Here is a 19,303-nt window from a genome sequence, read left to right on the forward strand (position 1 = left end):
TCCCAGGGTGGGACTCTCCATCTCTCAGAATCAGGGTCAGGCCTTCCCCGTGTGATTTTTTTGAGAATTCTGACTGAAAATTCTCAGTATTAATTTAAAAAAAAGAAAAAGAAACATGGGAAATCTTTGCTAGCGATAGACGCGGTTAAATCCCCTCCCGCTGAGCAGAGGTCAGAGCTGCCCTCACCTGCACGGCGACTCCGCGCTGCTCCTGCCAGCGCCCCGACATCTTCCGAGCACCCGCGGTGCGAGAGGCAAATTTTAACGTGATAACTTGAACAGTGTAAACCTGAGGGGTAGGCAGGGGTGTGTGTGCGTGCGTGTCCTTCCATGTCCCCAGGACCCTCTGAGGACGCCCCTTCTCCGGCGCTCCAACCCCTGCAGCGGCCCCAGGCCTCCTCTGCGGGGCTCCCGGCCCTGAGGGGCGCCGCGGGCGGGAAGCCAGGGCCGAGGCGCGGAGGTGGGGGCGCCGCTGCTCGCCCCGTGGAGCGCCGGTGGAGCTGGACGCGGCGCCGGCCTCTCTCCGCTGAGGGGAGCCCCAGCCCTGCTGGGGGAGGCGAGACGAGGTTCTGCTGGGGCCAGCACCTCTGTGGAGAGGGGAGGAGAGGGGAGAGGCGCTGCCCGCCCACCCCTCCAGGGCTTCCCCGCTCGCCGCAGCCCCGCTAAGTCTGACGGAGCGCCGCCGCCGCCCACCGCAGCGCAGCGGCCCGGCGCAGGAGTGAGGGCAGTCGGTCGCCCGACTCCCCGGGCGCCGCCGCTGAGGGGACAGTGGCCGCTTCGGCGCTCCCGGCGGCTTGGCTCGGCTCGGCTCGGCTCGGCTCTGCTCCGCTCTGCTCCGCTCGCCGGTTCAGGTAGGAGCGGGAGCCCGGCGCGGCCCGGCTCCGCCGGCAAGGTGGGGCAGCTGTGGGGAGACGGCGACCTCCGGGGGCTACCCCGCGCTGGGGTGACCTTGAGGCGCGGGGGATGGCGGGGATCGCTGCCGGTGGCGGCGGGAGCCCGCCCCGGAGGGGCGCGGTGGGGGTAGCGGGATGCGGCTGAAGGATGTTTTGGGGCGGTGAATGGGGACGGCTCTGACGAGGGTTCGCTCTGCGGGATGGCAGCCGCGGAGTAAAACCACCTCACGCACGGGGCTCGGTCCCTTTCGAGCCCGGCGGTTTCTTTAGTGACAGGAATCGAAGCAGGCAGCGGGCAGGGTGACCGCGTTCCCCGCCGTGCCCTGCCGGGGAAGCCCGAGCACTGAGCGCGGGGTGGCGGCAGCGCAGCCCCGGGCACGGCCGGCCCCGGGCGAGCTTCGCGCCCGGCGGGGGCTGAGCAACCCCGGGGGGGACCGGCTCCGGGGCGTCAAGTTTCGGTAGATGACGCTTTTCTTAGAAATATTTATTTGAGAGAGTTAGAAGGAGGTTTGTGCCCCTCGGCCCGCTCGTCCGCTGGGCTGTGCGTGATGAGCTGATGGAAGGAGAAGCTCTCGGGAACGCCGTCGCCGCCGTGTCACGGGCAGCGGAACTCGCCCAGCTCCTGCGCCTTCAACTGAGCTCTGGACGGCGAGGTTGGGGCTTTCTCTTTTTTTGTTTCTTACACTGGGAGATTTAAATATGTTTTACAAGCAGTAGTTTTCAAAGACTCCCAGTACTCCAGTGAAATGTTAAGAGCACCTCCGAGCCCTAGAAAAACTGCGGCGGGAGGTAACTTTTCCCAGGTCACCCAGTAAACGGCCTGCCGAGAGCCCCTGGCTCCCGGGTCAGGTGTCTGCTCCAGTCCCCGTCGCCACCACCCTTGCACGGATGTTGTCAAGATATGCTATCCTGTCGTCACTGAACGTAATGGATTATTTTTCTAAAATTTTGACTTAGAGACTGTACTAGAAATGTGAAAGAAAGAATGCTGTCTTCCGTTATGTATCTTTAAAAGGCCTGTTGTATTGCAGGTGGAGGAAGCATCTCTTCTACTTAATTAAACAGGCAAAAAGTTTACTTCTTTCTGTGTATTTCTTGCTTATCATTTTTACTTGTGTTTTTTCCTTTTTGTTGTGCTGTTTTATCACATTACACCAACACAACCTGATCTAGTGCTAATACTTTCTTTACTTTCTTTTGATTTAAAGTGTTTGTTGTAGTAGAGCGATACTTGAGAAGCATGGATACCAAGATAAGGTGCTGGGAAGATCACAAGCTGAAAGCAATGGTGTAGAGTAGGACTTCACTGCTGCCAAAATAAACTAAAATGTAAGTTTATAGACAGTGTGGAAGTTGACACTGCTGTAACTGAACTCCCAAAGAGTAGAAAGAAATCTTTTGAAGAATACTGGTATCTTGTTGGTGGATACTACAAACCCTTAGTTACATAAGCAGTTCTTTGAAAGTGAGTGGGACCGCACTTCATTTCTGATCTCGTCCACTCTTCTAGGTGTGGCTCATTTTCATGTGGGGACTCAAACAGAATTCAGCATTTTCATGACTTTCGTGTGAAGAAGTGGTTGCTTGTGTATGTCTGTGTATCTTCCTAATAAACTAGTTCAGGATTCTTTTAGTGACTTTGTGATCTAATGTTGAGCACCGTTTTCAAAGGGACCATTGCGGCAGGTTCTTCCTAAAGCAAAAGAATGTGCATTAAAAGTTTAGTGACAATATTAACATTTTGACTTTAACACTTAATGGAATGAATGTTTTGTTTAATCTTACAATGCAGGGTATTATGTTACCTTTAATTTGTATTTGATATAATTTGATATAATTGTCCTTTGCTCACGTGCTATAAATCCGGGACGACAATCTCCTGATTATCTGAGCTATTGAATGTGATACTGGTTGAAATGTCTTCCATGTCTCTCTATCCAAACCATATCTTTTAACCATTAGATTGTCTCTTTCCTCATTACGCTAAGTAAACTGTTATTGTTTTTGACAAGTTCTGTGGGGAGATGAGGGGTAAACTTATATGGTGTCCTGTAATATTGTCACCTCAGTAGGATTAATTTTGGAGGAGTGCAATGGTGAGAGCAAACAGACCATTAGAAGAGCCATGGGGTTGGGTTTGGGTTTCCTCATATAGGCATTTGGTGTCATTTGAGATGCCTGAGGATACCCCTCCTGGCCTTTCACACCACTTCAGAGGGCTGTCAGTCTCTACTGTGTCCCATGTCACATATCAGACACAATGGGGCACCTCAGGTAACATTAGCTACCTCTTTGTAGATAGCTGAGTCAAACCTTGTGCATCTCTCTGGTTCCTTATCCTTTGTTAGCTAAGAATAAACCACTGCAGGTCACTTACCACAGTAACTTTGGTGATGTGACTAGAAAGTAGGATATTTGTCTGAATATAGGTAGTCCGCTAGGCGTTGGCTTAGAGCTTATCTTCACCAACAAAACCCAAGTATTCTGGTTATTAGTCTGAAACTTAGAAAGTTTGTAGAGAGTGAGGTTTAAAAGAAAATTCTGATGTTCAAAATACCTAAAACTTGCACTGTAGCTTCAGAATAGGAGCAGGATGGTGAATTCAGTTGGGGAAAAATATCTGTGTTGACCATGAGGAAAAGTAGAGTAATTAGATGAGAGTTAAGTGATTGTTCTAGTGGCAATCTGGTGGGAGATGATAGTGGAGGGGGTAATTCGGAACAGGAAGAATGTTTACATTTAAACAAAATTATGTGGCTGCTGATGTCTTTTAAAGTAAACATTTGAACGAAGTTCAAACTTCTGATGAAGCTTACCATTGGAATGTGTGTTTCAGATACTGAAGAATTCTGTTTAAAAACAAAGCTTTACACATAACGTGTACTGTGCAATAAATATTTGCAATTTCCAAAATTCAAAGTGGAACTTCAGTTGTCCTTTGAAAGAAAAAATATGTTAAAACTAAGTAAGTAAATGTAAGTATGAATGCAGACTATTTATTTTAAGAATAAAAGTGGCAAATGCAAAAAGATAAAACAGTTTTAATTATCTTAAAAAAAAAACTAAAATTTTTGAGAGAGAAAAAGTGAATGTGGACAAATAATATGTACGTGTAATAGGATAATGGATGTGACAATGATATGTATCATAGTGGCTGAGATACATGTTGGTCTCAGTATATGCATGCTACAAAAGTATCAGTTACCTCAGAAAGGCTTATTTTTTGCCAAAGCCTACACTGAAAAAATCTTCATCTTCCACAAATGGAGTTATTTAGTAGTGAAATATTTCAGACTTCCATTTTATAGGTGTGACCAACATTTATTGCATCGAATATAGCATATCCTAAGTGATGTGTTAACTGGCATTTTCCTGGATCACCCCATACACACCAGCATGGACTTGTAGCTAAAGGTCATTGTGTAAAAGGCCTTGTTTTCACATATTTTGAACCTTACATTCAGAGTTCTTGAATATTTTGTAACATATAAATAAAATAGCTGATGTGCTGCAGGGATGCCCTCCACACACTGGAATGTAAACTGAAAAGCCTTTAAATGTTTCTTGGAGGCAGAAGTTGCTACATATTTAACGTGTACAGTAGGAAGTGTGTTTTGGAGGGCTCATTGCATACTTTTAAGTCTGCAGAAAAAGACATAATTTCTGAAGAGCCTGAGTTTCTTCGGTCTAAATGTTCAGGTCAGTGCCCTCATAGCCTCAATCGCAATTCTCTTGTGTTTCTTTGTTTATCTGCTTTCAGCTATTTCTTTCCTCTGATCTAAAGGCCTCACACTGCTAGCAGATTTTACAGTCTTCCCATTGCTCCTTTTTCCAGGGCCATATGTCCCAAGAACAACTCGGCTTCTAGAAGTTACCATATTTGGAGTGCCAGATACTTGTGAAGGCAACGTTATGGTGCAATTTCTGAATATCTGTGAAACAGTAATGACACTGATATTGTGTACTAGGTAGTACAGTTGTCATAATACAAGAATCTTTGCACAATGAATTTATTCATTGGATAGCGGAACACCTTTAAAAAGTGCTGGGTTTTTCAGAACCAAAACTGCTTTTTTCATTGATGTTCTTGTGGAGGAGGTACTTTGTCCTGCCTGCGTGTAGCGGTCAGGTTATGTATGCATTGTATGTATATATGGAAACTATCACCTGGATTTGCAAATTCATCAAGGAAAGATTGATTTTAATTGTTGAAGGGACAGGATTTGGAGCTGCAAGACTGAATCATATTCCCCTCTCACACCCACCAAGCTTCGCAGAACTTTGACCTTGGGTGTGCATTTCAAATTTTGAAAAACTTCGTGTTGTATGAAGCCCAGAATACTGAAGCTGTCTCTATTCAGCATTTATATTTCCAAGATTAATAAGTCAATGATTCCATAGTGTTTGGGGAATTACCTTTAGTCTAGTTTATTATTATCCCTAAAATAACATATTAAACTTCATGAAAACTGACTAATATAAAATCATCCAGCAGGGATGAAGAGTGTTGAAAAATATGACATGCCTCTCTTAAAATGCTTTAGGATTCAGGAGTTTTCTGACGAATAGGAGGGGTTTTTTTGGTTGTTAACAGTGAGGCTAACACCTGGCATATTCCTTTTGATATCTCATTATAAGCAGGAGACACTTTTCAAGCCTCTGGGTAGCTTTACTGTGCAAAAGTCGCAGAGTCACCTTGAATGTATTTGCTGACTGTATATATTCTATCCTGCTTAGTGAACATTGGTTCTTCATCAGTGGAAGGATTCACACTAATGGGAAATCTTCCATCGTGGAAGATGTGATTGTATTCAGCAGAACATACAAAATACACCTTTATATTAGACTATCCAGCATTTCAGTTTTTGTGATGCAGGTATTTGAAACCTTTTTGTAATATTGTTATTATTTAAACAGACTAATAAGGTTTAAGAGAATTGAAATAATAGAAAACTTGTTTTCAGGGAATGTTCTCTGTAACTAAAATTGGAAAATTCCGATAGGTTGATGGGTTCCTAGAAAACATTCTAACAGGCATCCTGAAATGTTTTTAAGTAGGAGTATTAAATGAGGAGATTTATGATAATGAAGAGCAGAAAAATGTTCTTTGCTATTGTCAGATTTCTTAGGGATTCTGCCCATAACTTAAGGTCAATTCAGTTTATTAAAAAAACCCCATAATGTTTGTTCTTTGTCATCTGAGGAAATTGATCTGTGCATTTTTGGGTGCTAGCCTACAGTCACAGTAAAAGCAAAATTGTAGTTCTGAGAATAAACTTACACCAAAAAACTAATTATAGGTATATATACAATTGCTTTGCTGCATTGAAGTTGTAGTCTTAAGTTCAGATGCAGTTTTAATGCATTGCTTTATTCTACAAAATCTGCATCTTCACCAGCATTTTGCTAATGTATGAAGTATTCTACTAGCTTTAAATCAGGTTTTGTGGACTAAAAATAGAAGACTGGCATGAGTTTTGGCCTATAATTAGTAGAAAGTAATTACATGAAGACAAAATGTCAAAATTTTGTCTGGAAAAGATCTATTCCATGTTATTGGGTGGTTCTTATTTAGAATAAGTACCAGGTGTCCAAAAGCTCTTACAAAAACTAGGGCCATTTTTGTTTAAACATGCATATGACATGAGAATCATTCTGGAAGAGGTAGAATGATTCTCCTTGAAAGGTTAAATACTCTGAAAAATTAATGTGTATTGTACTGTAGCCCTGCTGATTCTGTGTCAAGTGCTAAAAATTTGAGAGCAAGAGCAACAAGAAAATGCCATTATGGTCTGGGAGGTCTGGGAGGGCTTGTGGCTTCCTCCAGAAGCTACAGTATTATATTGCTTTTTGTGTCACCCAACAGTGTTCCCTCCATATTTTTTCTTGGCACTGCTAACATTTATTGCTCCCTAGCTAAATAAGATGACAAGACAGAGCTGCATTTACTGTGAATTTTCTTGTGCTTCTTTTTTTTTCTTCCTTGTTTTGACTTTGGTTTTGCAAGTTTCTGGAGAAAAGGGAAAAATGGAAGGGTTACTTTATGTGCAGCACTCCTGTTAGGCATCCTGGCATGACACATGCCTTTTTAAAAAATACCTTTGTACTATTTGTTACTTATAGTCTACAGTGGCTTCCAGAGCCCTTCCAGCAGAACTCAGCTTATCTGTGTTTTGTGTTTTTGCCTGATTTCTAGATTTGCACTTGCTCTGCTTGCGGTTTACTTTTCAACAAGTTCTTCAATATATTAAGTTTTATTTTGAATTTTGATCTTGTCTGCTTGTGGATTGAAGGTGATATGAACCCTACCTGCTTTCTTCACAAACTTTTTTCTCTACTAAAATTTATTAATGTATACAGCCAGCTGTGAGATGTTTTTGCAGTGTGCTACGTCAAATTGCATTCCATTGACAGTGAATTTTAGTAATCAGTTTTAATTTGTGTGAATGTTTGTTTTTGGGGTTTTATTTTTAGAAACTTTGCACCCATTAAGCTGCAATTTCACATCAGTCCTTTGCTAAGCTGTGATTTCGTATCAGTCCTCACTGTCCTATGAAAATACCATGTTGGACAGTTACTGAAAACCTTACCATAGCCTGTATAAATCGCCTATTACTGTGTCTTCCCTCTTTAGTAGGCCAGTTACAATATCAAAGAGGAAATTTCATTGGTTTGATGTTTTGATTATTTTCAGGCTCTTAATCCTTCAGGTGCTTAGTTGATGATTTAACTTGTTTCAGCATCTTCCTGGGTATAAAAGGGAGGTGGATTGGTTTGCAGTTTCTTGAGCCAGACTCACACTTCCTTTTGAAGTTGCATACTATTTTTGTCTCTCCACAGTCATTTGGGAGCTTTACTGTTCCTTTGTGCATGACTGAACGTAATAGCTAATGTTTGGGGATGGCTTTAGGTAATACCTTAAGTACTCTGCAGTGAACTTCGTAATTCTCTATCAAACTGAGTATGTCTGGCTTCTTTTGATATTTTTTAGCCTATTCTTTTTTCTTCAGGCCTGTAGTCCTGTCTTCTTGGTAAAAAACACTTTAGAAAATTTTTTGCTTTTCATTATCCTTTAGATGGAGACATTAAAAGAATATGAAGGAGGTACTGAATACTTCAGCTTTCTCTTAACCATCTGTTATTTTCTCTCCTTTCCCATTAAATCCTAGAACCTCTGCTTATCTTTGCCTCCCACTTACTTCTGCTGTATTTATAGATCCTTTTCCTATTGCCTTTTTATGTCCCTCATTAGTTGTTGACCCTTTTGTGTCTTGGCTCATCTGGATCATACCCGAGATATTTGTTCCATTCTTTTCTACTTGGTCTTTGTTAAATGCTCTTGTTTCACCTTTTGTACATTCTCTTCTGATAGTCAAAGCCTTTAAAGACTCTGTATGTAACTTTAACAGTCTCTTACAATGTTTCCTATATTCCCTCTGCACTGAGATAATCTGTTGTGCTATTTTATACAGGCTTTGTTGATAACTATCAGTTTTCCTGAACTCCTTGATCATCTCTTCAAGATATGTTACAAATAATTTGGCTGAGTTTGCTAAAGGTGCTGCCCTGAATTCCACTTCTTTTTTTGTGCTTCTTTCACATGTTCCTTTCAATACGCTAGTGAATTCTCTTTACTTATGATAATGCTTACTTGGAATGTATTTCTGCCCTTAAAATTTCAGCCAATGCTTTCCTGTTAATCTGAATAAAATAAAACTGCAGTGTTAGTAATGTCTTCCATGTTTGTACCTTTATCTTTTTAGTACAGCTCCACCTTGATAATGTAACATGTTTCCCCCTCAAGGGAGCAGTGTGAAAAAGATTTTAAAAAAAGGATGTATGCGATGGCCAGGGCATGGGATGGGGGAAGTAAGACTCTATGTTTTTACTTGCTTTGTTAGGGGATGTTTTCTACCTTCACAAAATTTGCTTGCCTTTGCTGGGCTGCTGTATCAGATTAATAATTAAACTGCTACAGTATGCACCTAACCTGCCTGTTTCAATGGTTATTTCATTACTGCTTGTAAAGCTACTGAGAATTTTGGATAGAAAATACTGTAAGTGCAAAGCACTGTTCGTATCTGCAAGGTATTTCTAATGTTTTCCAAAAAGAACATTAAAGCCACTTACATAGGAGTGAAGTGTGGTAGGTTCTACGTGTACACAAACATCCAAGCCTCTTCTCAATGTGGAAACATGAAGTTTTTTGGTGGTGTTCTTGCAGGCACTGTTCTGAGATCTGGTGCATTTCAAGCAGAGGAACCTGCCTAGAACAGAATACCCTTTCAGTTAAAATGTCAACCTGCTCCAGGGAGGGAATATTAAATTTCTAAACTTAGCACTAAGTGTTGCGTTCTTGTCAAGAGACCATTTACAAGTAACATTTATGGCCTGATTGTCAAATAAGTTATAGATAATGCAGTAGAAATATTTAATGTATTAAGGGTAGGATTTTTTTAAAAGGGGAGGAATTGTAGCCAAATGGAATTTTAAGTCCTGCTGGCTTGTCAATGGAATATGTGTATCTCTAAGTTGGATGTTTTTGAAAATTGCACTCTAAATTGGTGACTAATAGAGATCTTCCCCTGATAATGGTATAAAAGTCTTACAAGTTACCATTAATAATTCACCTAACGATTATTGGAGTCTGATTCAGTACCTCTTGAAAATGAGGAAAAGTTTCTCTTATTGATTTTAGTGGCTTTGGGTTATGTTGTTAGGGCGCTCTAATGAAATAATGTGCTTATGAGGGATAATTTTGCCCCTTCCAATGCATCTAGGTAGCCAGAGTTGAAAGTCATAACTTACAGGAGAAACAGATGATGGAGTCTTCTTTGAAGCTGTTTATGTAAAAGAATTTACAAGGATGTCAAGATCCTGTTCCCCTGAGCACAGGAAGAAACAAACGAAGTGAGTTTCTCTCTGCCAGCTTCCCATAGGAGAAGCTCAGTGATGGATTTCCTTGGGAAGGGAAGTGGGAGGTGGGCTATGCAGTAGCTATTACTGCTGGGCAGCATGGGCTCTGCATCAAACGAAACAGCAGCAGTGCCCTGCCTTCCCTCCCAGCCTCCCTCCATCAGCGCACAGGCGCATCCAGTGCCGCAGCCTTTGCTGTTACGCACCACTGAGGAGCTGCCTGTTTTCACCATTCCTTCTCTGTCTTTGTCTTTTACTGTCTGTCTCTCTTCTTTCATTTTACCTCTCTCTTTTCATTCTCAAAAAGTGTCTAGATGAATCCATTCCCCTTAAACCATTAGAATTCCTAAAGAGTCGTATGTTTGATATTGCTTTGGATGGAAATGTGGCTTTTACAGCTGTTTGAAATGAGGGACGTCAATTAAACCTACCAGTTTTATCCAAGCAGATTTTCAAGCATCTCAGCAGCACAGCACTGTCTTTGGATAATCCATGTGTAAATATAAAAAAATCAAAGCTCTGTGTACATATTTGTGGAGGACACAAAATCTAAAAGAACAGCAGTGGATCACTGGTATTGTTAATAAAGCAGACATAATATTTAGATATTTTTAGGGAGGTGTGGAATTTTTATTATCATATCAATATGTGTGAAGAGACTCATTAATCAAAGATTTGTGAAAATATATTCATTAACACTGAAATATGAGCTGACAGGTCCAGATCCCTCTGCAATGGAGAGAGATATTTTTCTAAATTAAAATACAGAGGTACTGGTGTTGAGCTGGAAGTCATGTGGAAGTATTTTTGTCTTCTCACAGCACCACTCATTGCCTTTTAGCAGGCTGCCTTTCTGCAGCAGCAATGAGTGTATGACAGTGATGTCTTTTCAAGTTCAATAAAATTCTGCTTCAGACATGACCCTGCCTGAATTTCTCTGTGTGTTTAACAGAGTATTGCACACTGAAAAACGCTTGGAGAGGTTGAAATCGACACTCGTGGGGTACATACATCAGTATTTAGTTCCTATGTGAATGCTTTCTTCAGTGCAGGGGGGAAAAGGCTTTTTCAACATGTTATTATATATGGCTTCTGGTTTCATAACTTTCCTATGATTCAGCCTATTTTTTTGCATATTTCTGTGTAAATACGGCAAAAAAAGAGAGATTGGTGGAGCTTGTAATATCCATTCTGATTTTAAATATATGACTTCTGGAAGAAAACTGTAGGGCTTAGTGCTTTGCTGTGTGAGGGGAAGGTATACAGAAGGAAAAGCCATAGAATGACTGTGTCGAACAATAAAACCGGAACAAAAAGCTTTCTATAAATAGCAGCATGGTCCCAGTTCAGTGAAGTACTTAAGCATATGCCTAAATCCCTCCTTGTTCAACAAAGCACTTACATGTGCATTTGAGTTCTGCTGAAATAAAGCATTAAACATTAGGCTTAAGTGCTTTGTTGAATTAGGGGCTGTGTCTGTGCAGACAGACCTGGAGACAAGGATGGTTTTCTTCATGGGAAAATGGTATGTTGTAATCCTTTGTGCCATAATATTTTCTGTGAAATTTCAGACATCATGAACTGACCAATTAACTTGGAGAACTATTGGACATTAAAGTATTAGAGAGTAATTGTGTTCTGGTATGCCAAAAATTGCTTTCTTCTGTTACTCGTTAATTGGTCAGACTTAATGATAACTGCTGCCTTCGTAACAGTAGGACCTGTATTATCTACTAAAGTGAATTTCTATTTTCTTAGTGAAACTGATACAATGAGGATTTTCCTCATGACATCAGTGAAGCAGTCTGTACTCAGGAATTCAAAGCATGGGCTTCTCATTCCATGTAGCCCAGTTAGCACTCTGTCAAGGAGTTTTCAAATATGTGTAAAGACCATTTTGGTTCTCAATTTTTGAGTTGCTTACATGAGACCTCTTACAAAGGCTTATTTTCTTAGAAGATATTTAGCACCTATTTTCCTAAAATGAAATCTAGTTAACCATTTCAATTTTTCAAAGTATTAGTCACTTGAAACTATTCTACAGGGATCCTCACTATTGGCAGCTATTTTTAGTCATCTTGTCTCAAAAGGCTCCACATAATGTCACCAGTGGCTGTGATGGCTGTCTGGATCCATCAGAAGATGGTACTTGAAAAGTGTGTCTTGATCAGGCTAAAATAATGAAAATATGATGCATCCTACTTTTTTTGTAACATGGACATATACAGCTAATCAGAATATTTTTTTTCAGTTGTAGGAGCATAGAGTTTATAAAACTTAGAGTCCCACCAGGGTGGAAACGTCAATGTATCACTTGTCAGGGCTTCTGAGGTACAGACTTGACTTTTGAGAAACCTGCCCTAAGTCCCTGCTCTATTTGACAGCATAGCTTTCACATCTCAGGTGACTCAAAATTAAACAGACCCAGGATTCCCCAAATGCATTTCGGTATATTAGTTATGAGAGTCACCGTCACAGCTTGGATACTGATTTTTTTCTTTCCAATGGAAATCGTAACTGAAGTAGGTGAGTAGCGAGTAGTTGGACTTTTGATAAAGTGATGTTTTGACCAAAAAATGTTCTGATGTTTTAATGAAACAGAATTACCATGGTGATTTGGAGGACATACATGTGGCAAGTGGATCTAGAAGAACACTTTGAAAATAATCTTTGGAGTACTGGGACTCTTAACATGAAGTCTGTGCAGCTCAAGTCATACCTAGTGCTAATTGCCTCTCAAGCACAGTGCTAGAGCACACTACATTTGCTTTTACTTCACTGTTTTTCTGGTGAGTAAATCTGTATACCTATTTTGTGTGTGTGCAACAAGTCCCTATCAGGGAAAAAGCACACTGTAAGAGTGGTTATTCCAATGTTTTATTTTGAGCTGATTAAAGAAATTCAAATCTGGCTCTTTACATAGGAAATTATAAAGGAGTTTCATAATTTAAACCAGATCAAGTCTATAAAATCATAATAAGCCTATGTAAGTCTCCCCAGTATAATAAAGTTGAAATATTTCAATTGTATAATTAAAAACACCCCTTTATAACTATTTGAGTGAAAGTCCCTTGTTGCTTTATATTATATTTGATTAGAGGACACACGGCTTTGAAGAAGCACTGTTTTGATCTGATTCAAAAGGTCAACTGTTACGAATCATGGTTAATGTCATGATGTTCTCTTACTTCATGTGCTTCATATGGCACTTTAAGTTATACAAAATGAGCTTTATCTGTTTTGCACTTCATGCTGTGTGAATGGCAGTTTCTGTAGCAAGGATCAAAATATCTGTTAGAAACATGATCAAAATACAAAAATCAGTATCTAGAATGACATATAACTTCTGTTAAAATTAGTAAAGTTATAGTATGTGATGTAATTAAGCAGGTTGGTAGATAACGAGCTAATAAGCTGGACTTCGTTAAGTATGCAGACTGAATAAGTTCTGGTTGGATATTGGTGTGGAAATGACAGATTAGAATGGAAGTAAAATGACAAAATGTTTGATGATCTAATGCTGAAATGTACATGTAATGAAGCAAACCATTTTGCAAAATGCAAGTGTCTATCAAGCTTCCTCTTCAAAACACTGAAAATAAGTTCAATATTTTTCGTTAAATGTCCAGGACCTGTTTTTTTAAGGTAGTGTGGCAAATAAATTCTGTAATTATTTAATCCAATGAGGGTGCCGGAAACATTTAAAGCTCGCTTTCACGTGAACAAGAAGTGTTTCTAAGCTATATATCAAGTATCATTACTAATTTTAATTACCAAAATCTTCTAATTTTTGATTAAGAAAAAAAATCCTACTAGGAAAATTTTTTTCTGAGATTGGATTTTGGTATGTGTTAGAGGATGTTGTGAGTAAAGTTGAACAAAATTATTATGATTACTGAATATTTTTGTTAACTAAATAAAGGAAAATGTAGTGGGGAGACACAAACAGTAGTTATTTCCTTTGCAGTCCCTTCTGTGTGTTTCTCTGCAGAGAGCTTTCAACGGATCTTAACCTAAGCAGGGCTTCATCAGTTGGATACATTCTCCTGTCTCCCTTCCTCCACCTCCTTGGGTAATTGAAATCAAATTGCATTGTGCTGCAGATTAGTAGTGAGTTGAGTAATCAACTTGCAGAGGCAGTGATGACCTGGAAGCTTGGTTGTAAATTCCCCCCTCCCCACCCAGTCCAGTACTGTGGCTTTTTCCTAGATGCTTCCTTCCTGTTTGAGATGACCGACAAGTGAGTATGGAAGCATATGTAGATGAGTATGCGGAGGAACTGAGAGTAAGATTGTAATCAGGGAGGAAAAAAATGTATCTGTCAACTCAGAGCAATTCATATTCCCATTCCAGATTCTTCCTGAAGGTGGAAGGCAGGTTTTCTTCAACTACATTCATGTATCAGCTACTGTATGTCTGTGATGGTCTGATGCTTTAACAGGATGGCATCTTTTTGTATTCACTTTTCTCATTCTTATGCAGCAGGATTGTAGATGTTCAAAGGTACAATAGTACTGGTCAAAACATCTTTGTTCTGAGAAACTCAGAGTATTTTGAAGTTTTTTTTTCAGTCTGTTATCCAAGATGCTTTTTAGCACCACGAGGGTTGGTAGGAATTGAAGTTCTAAGCAAATTAGTGCAGCTGTGGTAATCTTTGCTGTATTCATAGGAATAACAAAACATTGTTATTTATATGAATAGATGTTTGAGATCCTTATAAGGTAAAGGCTTATATTTAAATACAACATACATTAAAGATATACTTCAAAGGTTACTTATTAATTTACATAATAATCTCAGCTTTCTGAGGGACGAATAACTTTTCATGTATGTAGAACTAGGAATTACAAGGAACTTCCATGAAGTGCTTCCTATCTATAAATATTTATGAAATTCTGCTCAGCTATAAGTATTAAGGAAGGCTGAAGGCTGAGGATTTGATCTTAGAATACACCAGTTTCAGTGAGGATGGTGCTAGAATTCTGTAGTAAGTGGAGCACCAAAGGCTATGCTTTTTATAGATTAGTATTTAGCTGTGATGATACAGATTATTAAATTAATTTTCTGTTTCTGGAACAAGTTTTTCTTTTCTGTTTCTGGAACAAGTTTTTCTGTGCATCATCCTCATGATATTTGATTATTTCCTTACCAGTTGTGGTTCCTGGAGTCAGATAATGCTGCAAAATGACCTTTTGTTTCTTTTTTGACTCTCATTTAAAAAAAATCCTTTATAATTATGCAGAAAAAATTAAAAATCCCCCAAATGTTACTTTAAAAAGAAACAAACCTCCAAGTTTTCTTTTGCCTACTTCCTTGTTTTTGGAAGGAGTAACCTGATTTGGATTTTTAAAATTTCTTGGTAATAATGTCTACAAGACAATTGTGGGGCTGCTTTGGAAGCCAGTCCTCAGCTACAGTAGTCAGCATTAATACTGATGCATGAAATTCCTGGTAGCATTGCCCTTTGTAATGTTCAGTTGAGAGTGTAAAATAGCATTTAAACTCAATGGAGCAGGAAGTACGTATGAAGTGGAGTATCCAGTTGCCAGCAGGTTTACAGGCACAGAATCATGTGATGAACTTGAGAAAGTGGCTGAAAATGAAGGAAGTACATGCTAAGTTTAAGCCTTGATATGCTCTGTGGTGCCATTTTACTAGAACAGGTTACAGAAATCAAGCAGTACTATTCAGCATTTTTCTGAACTTTTGTCTTTTAAAATTTATTTGAAGAGCTCTTTTCTCAAGGAATTAAATCCAGGTTCTGTTAGATAGGCTCAAACTTAATATCAAAGCACCATGAATAAGGCATTCTTGTCAGCTATGTTATATTGAATTCCAGGGTAGTTATGCTGAGTAGAAACTAGGGTTAGAATAAATCCCCCAAACAATAATTCTAACTGTAGACTTAAGAAGATTCACCTTTGCTGGTAAGCTAATTTAAAAAAATATTTGACATACGCAAAAGACTTTTTAAGGAACAGTAAATCTGTAAGACTAGGTAGTCCCTGGCTAGGATATTCTGTAATCTCTATTCGCTGGGCAGCCTCAAGAGTGAAGGGGGTGCTGTCTGAACTATTTATTTAGCACAGTGTTGGCTGACTTCTGTGTACTCTTGTGCTCCAAATATGAGATGTATCTCTACAGACTGAAGGGCTCAGTGTGTTGTGTGTGTTTTCACTGTGAAAAGGTTCAGGTCTAATGACTGTGTGAAGTGGATGAAAACATAAGAAATGAATTATATTCCCAGGGCTCTTTCAAAAGAGCGTGCAGGGAAATCCTTGACTGAGTATGAAATTAGACTCTTAGGTGTGAAAGAGTGTGTTTAGTGACTACATTTCTCAGAATCCAGCTTTACTTCCCCTGTATTGCAATACTGGAAACTTGAAGAAAATAAGCGTTTAGAAAGTTAGGATTGAGTAGGCCACTGAAGCTGTCAGTATTGTTACCTAAGGCCACTGGCCCAGGACAAGCGAAGGAAATGCCTAGACCAAGAGAAAGTTTGTGGTATAAGATGGGTGAGAAAGTTTGTGGTATAAGATGGGTGAAAAAGTTTGTTGTTTTTTTTTTTTTTAATCTCAGCTCAGACAGAAGTTACCTCAATTACTTCAGGTATTGGATGAAAACCAAAAATGAGGCCATGGATATTGAAAAACTTTTGAAAATGTTTTTATTGAAATGTTAATGTGAGTAAGTTCTGAGGAGGATAAGAGGAAGAGGCAGCTAATGAGGCAAAACCTTCACTGGCTGTCGTGACTAGAACTCCACAAAAAACCCACAGAGAAGAGAGCAATAGTGGTTTATCTACAGGTTTGTGTGCTGTTTTTTTCTCTTGTGGAACTCAAGATGGGCAACTGCATAAGAGTCCTCTGTGGGGAAAATGGCGAGCAGACCTGAAATCCATGTATTGCACCCACTGTCCTGTCTCCATGTCTAGATTACTACAGGTATGGTTTTCCATTTCTGTAGTTTTCTGTAGACTGTAGGCAAAATGCAGATAAAGGCAAATTCATAACTGCATTTGAATCAGGTATTTCTTCACTGCTCATTTCTGGTCATTCAGTGGTTTATTTCAGTAGAATATTCTGCTAATCTGATAGTTTATGAACTTTCTCACATAGCCATCAGTGGGCCAACAGAAGGTGAATATGCAGCATAAATTAAATATCTACTGCCATGTTAGTACATTAGAGAAATAAAAAGTAATATGAATAAACGTCATATTCTACAGATAATTAGTGCGTAAAATATACAATAGGCAAAATACTCATCTGGAAGTAAGCACTGTTACCTAGGGCAATAATACTGCTAAGGAGAGACATTAGTAGTGTGTGCCAAAACCCCATTTTAATTTCAAATGTCTTTAGGAAACATCACTATGTTATTCTTTTGCCTGCCCTACTGATGACATGACCTTTTGTAGTTCCCATATAGAAACAGAGAAGAAAGTGTTATTCAAAAATAGTAGGGCAGAAACACAGGAACTAAGGCTAAATGCAATTCTAAGCTTTTGAATGTATTAAAAAAAAATTGTCCATGCATCTTAGTTCTGATCTCTGAGTCCATTCAGATGGACAGCCTGCTTCTCCTTCCTTAACAGGTATTACAAAAAATAAACATTCCTTTCAATTTCTGCTTTTCAGTGTGCATTAAGTACCTTTAATTTTCCATTTGATTCCTCTTTATTTAGCTGTTTTGAAAGATGAACTATAAACGTTTATAAAATGTAATTATAGAGACATTTCACTGCTGTTTAAGTAAATGCTTTTGAACATAGAGACAAGAATTCTCCGTGGAGTCTCTTGGTTGTGTGTGTTAACTATAAAATTCATTTTCTGCTGAGTAAACATAACTGGCTCAGAAGTGCAACCAGTACAAACTTAGCATAACTTTGGAGGTTGTTATAAATCTGTCAATGACTTTTAGCAAAGATTGTAACCTTAGTTTTGTATATTACTGCTCTAGTCACATTGGTAACCCCATGTTGATTCAAAATGTTTTACAGCATTGTGGTAAAATTTAGAAATGCCAAGTTTTAAAGTAAATCGTGTGAATGAGAATAGTACTTACTTGTATGAGCAGAGAAGATAAACCTTTATGAACGTATTCAAACAAGTCAAAAGCCTTATGAATTACAGTTGCCAGGACAGGGCTGTGCTTTTCAAAGAGTTGCCATGTAGTAATTACTAACATTTCATACATGAAAGATAGGAAAGCCTGAGACCTGATGCATTCTGTCTCTCTCTTAGCTGATTTTTCTGTACTGTTTGATCTGTTTTTTTGTGCCATTTGCCTTGGCAAAGATAAATCTGTGTGCATACAAACACGACATCATTTAATTACAAATCAGAGTAGATGGTGAATGTGTGCATGTACATAAACACACACATGCTGTCCTCAGTATCATTTAATTACCACCCAGAGCAAACAATCTTTCTGTTTTCTGTATCCCGGGGGACGAAAGGAATGTTTTCTTCTTTCTGTTTATTTTAGGGCAGTAGGCTAAGTATTTCTCTGAAAGATGTCGTTTCATATCTGACTACTGAATAGAACACAGAAACATAGTAGAAGTGACTGTGAAAATTAGAAATACATTACACTTTCTTGACATTTAAATATTTTCATTGTATGAGATTGTTTTGTGTGTCTCCATTGGATCTTGCTGATGTGTTTGACATTTACGTATACAGCAGGATAATTAAAAATTTGATCTGGCCTAGATGCTGTAGAAATATAAGGTGTATTTATTCTTTGCATATGGGCAAATACGTTCATATAGATGTACATAAATTTCTGTTCTTATTTGTTTTGGGTTTTCATATTTTACTTACAAAGGGATTAACAGTAAGAATAAATATCATCTAGCTCTTATGAATTGAAATTAGCAGAGTGCCTTGGCTGCATAAAATAATGTTCAATATTTTAAAAGACTTTTCCCTAATGGCTTTCTTTTGTTTTCAGTATTTTTATACTGACTGCCTTTAAGAATTTATACAAATTAAACTGGTGTAAAGTGGTACAAAGGCTGAATTTCACATTAATTAATAAAAGAAGTTTATAACAGGCCCCTCTCTTTCCCAGTTCCTTACGTGTTACTTTTATAAATTATTTAAGTTATCTTAATATTTATCTTAAGCTTAATTGGACAGTGTATCTTTATAACTGATTGTAGGAAATAAGGGTTGAACATATTTGATAAAATTCTATCAGAAAAGTTAAAAGTGATCTCAGAATTGAGTATTTTTCTATATTTGAAATCAGTTCCCCAGGAAGGAGAGAAAAAACAAGCTGACAGCTCAACAGCTTACTACAAGGCATAATTATTTTATTTGTATCTATCTGTTTATCTATTCACAATAAGGCTGCTGATTCAGCTTCAGATGAATGTTGTTTAGACCGTACAAGTGGGTAAAGAGACCTCGGTCAGTTTACCAGTAAATAGATGTTTAAAGCAGAGAACTAAAAATAAGATTAGAAAGTGATCACTAATTGGCATC

General features: G+C 38.9%; 1 protein-coding gene across 4 annotated transcripts in view; it reads left to right on the top strand.

Moving 5' to 3' along the window:
- The first annotated feature begins 614 nt into the window (after positions 1 to 614).
- ATP2B2 (ATPase plasma membrane Ca2+ transporting 2) overlaps positions 615 to 19,303 on the top strand; it is a 464,757-nt gene continuing 446,068 nt past the window's right edge. For 3 of the 4 annotated variants that reach the window (XM_064454233.1, XM_064454234.1, XM_064454235.1), the window contains exon 1: positions 616 to 851. The gene's annotated coding sequence lies outside the window, so the exon portion shown is untranslated. Of the gene's footprint in view, positions 852 to 19,303 lie in introns of all 4 variants that reach the window. The other variant, XM_064454232.1, reaches the window with a different exon arrangement.

Source organism: Phalacrocorax carbo, chromosome 6 (assembly GCF_963921805.1).
Source record: "Phalacrocorax carbo chromosome 6, bPhaCar2.1, whole genome shotgun sequence".
NCBI lineage: Eukaryota > Metazoa > Chordata > Aves > Suliformes > Phalacrocoracidae > Phalacrocorax > Phalacrocorax carbo.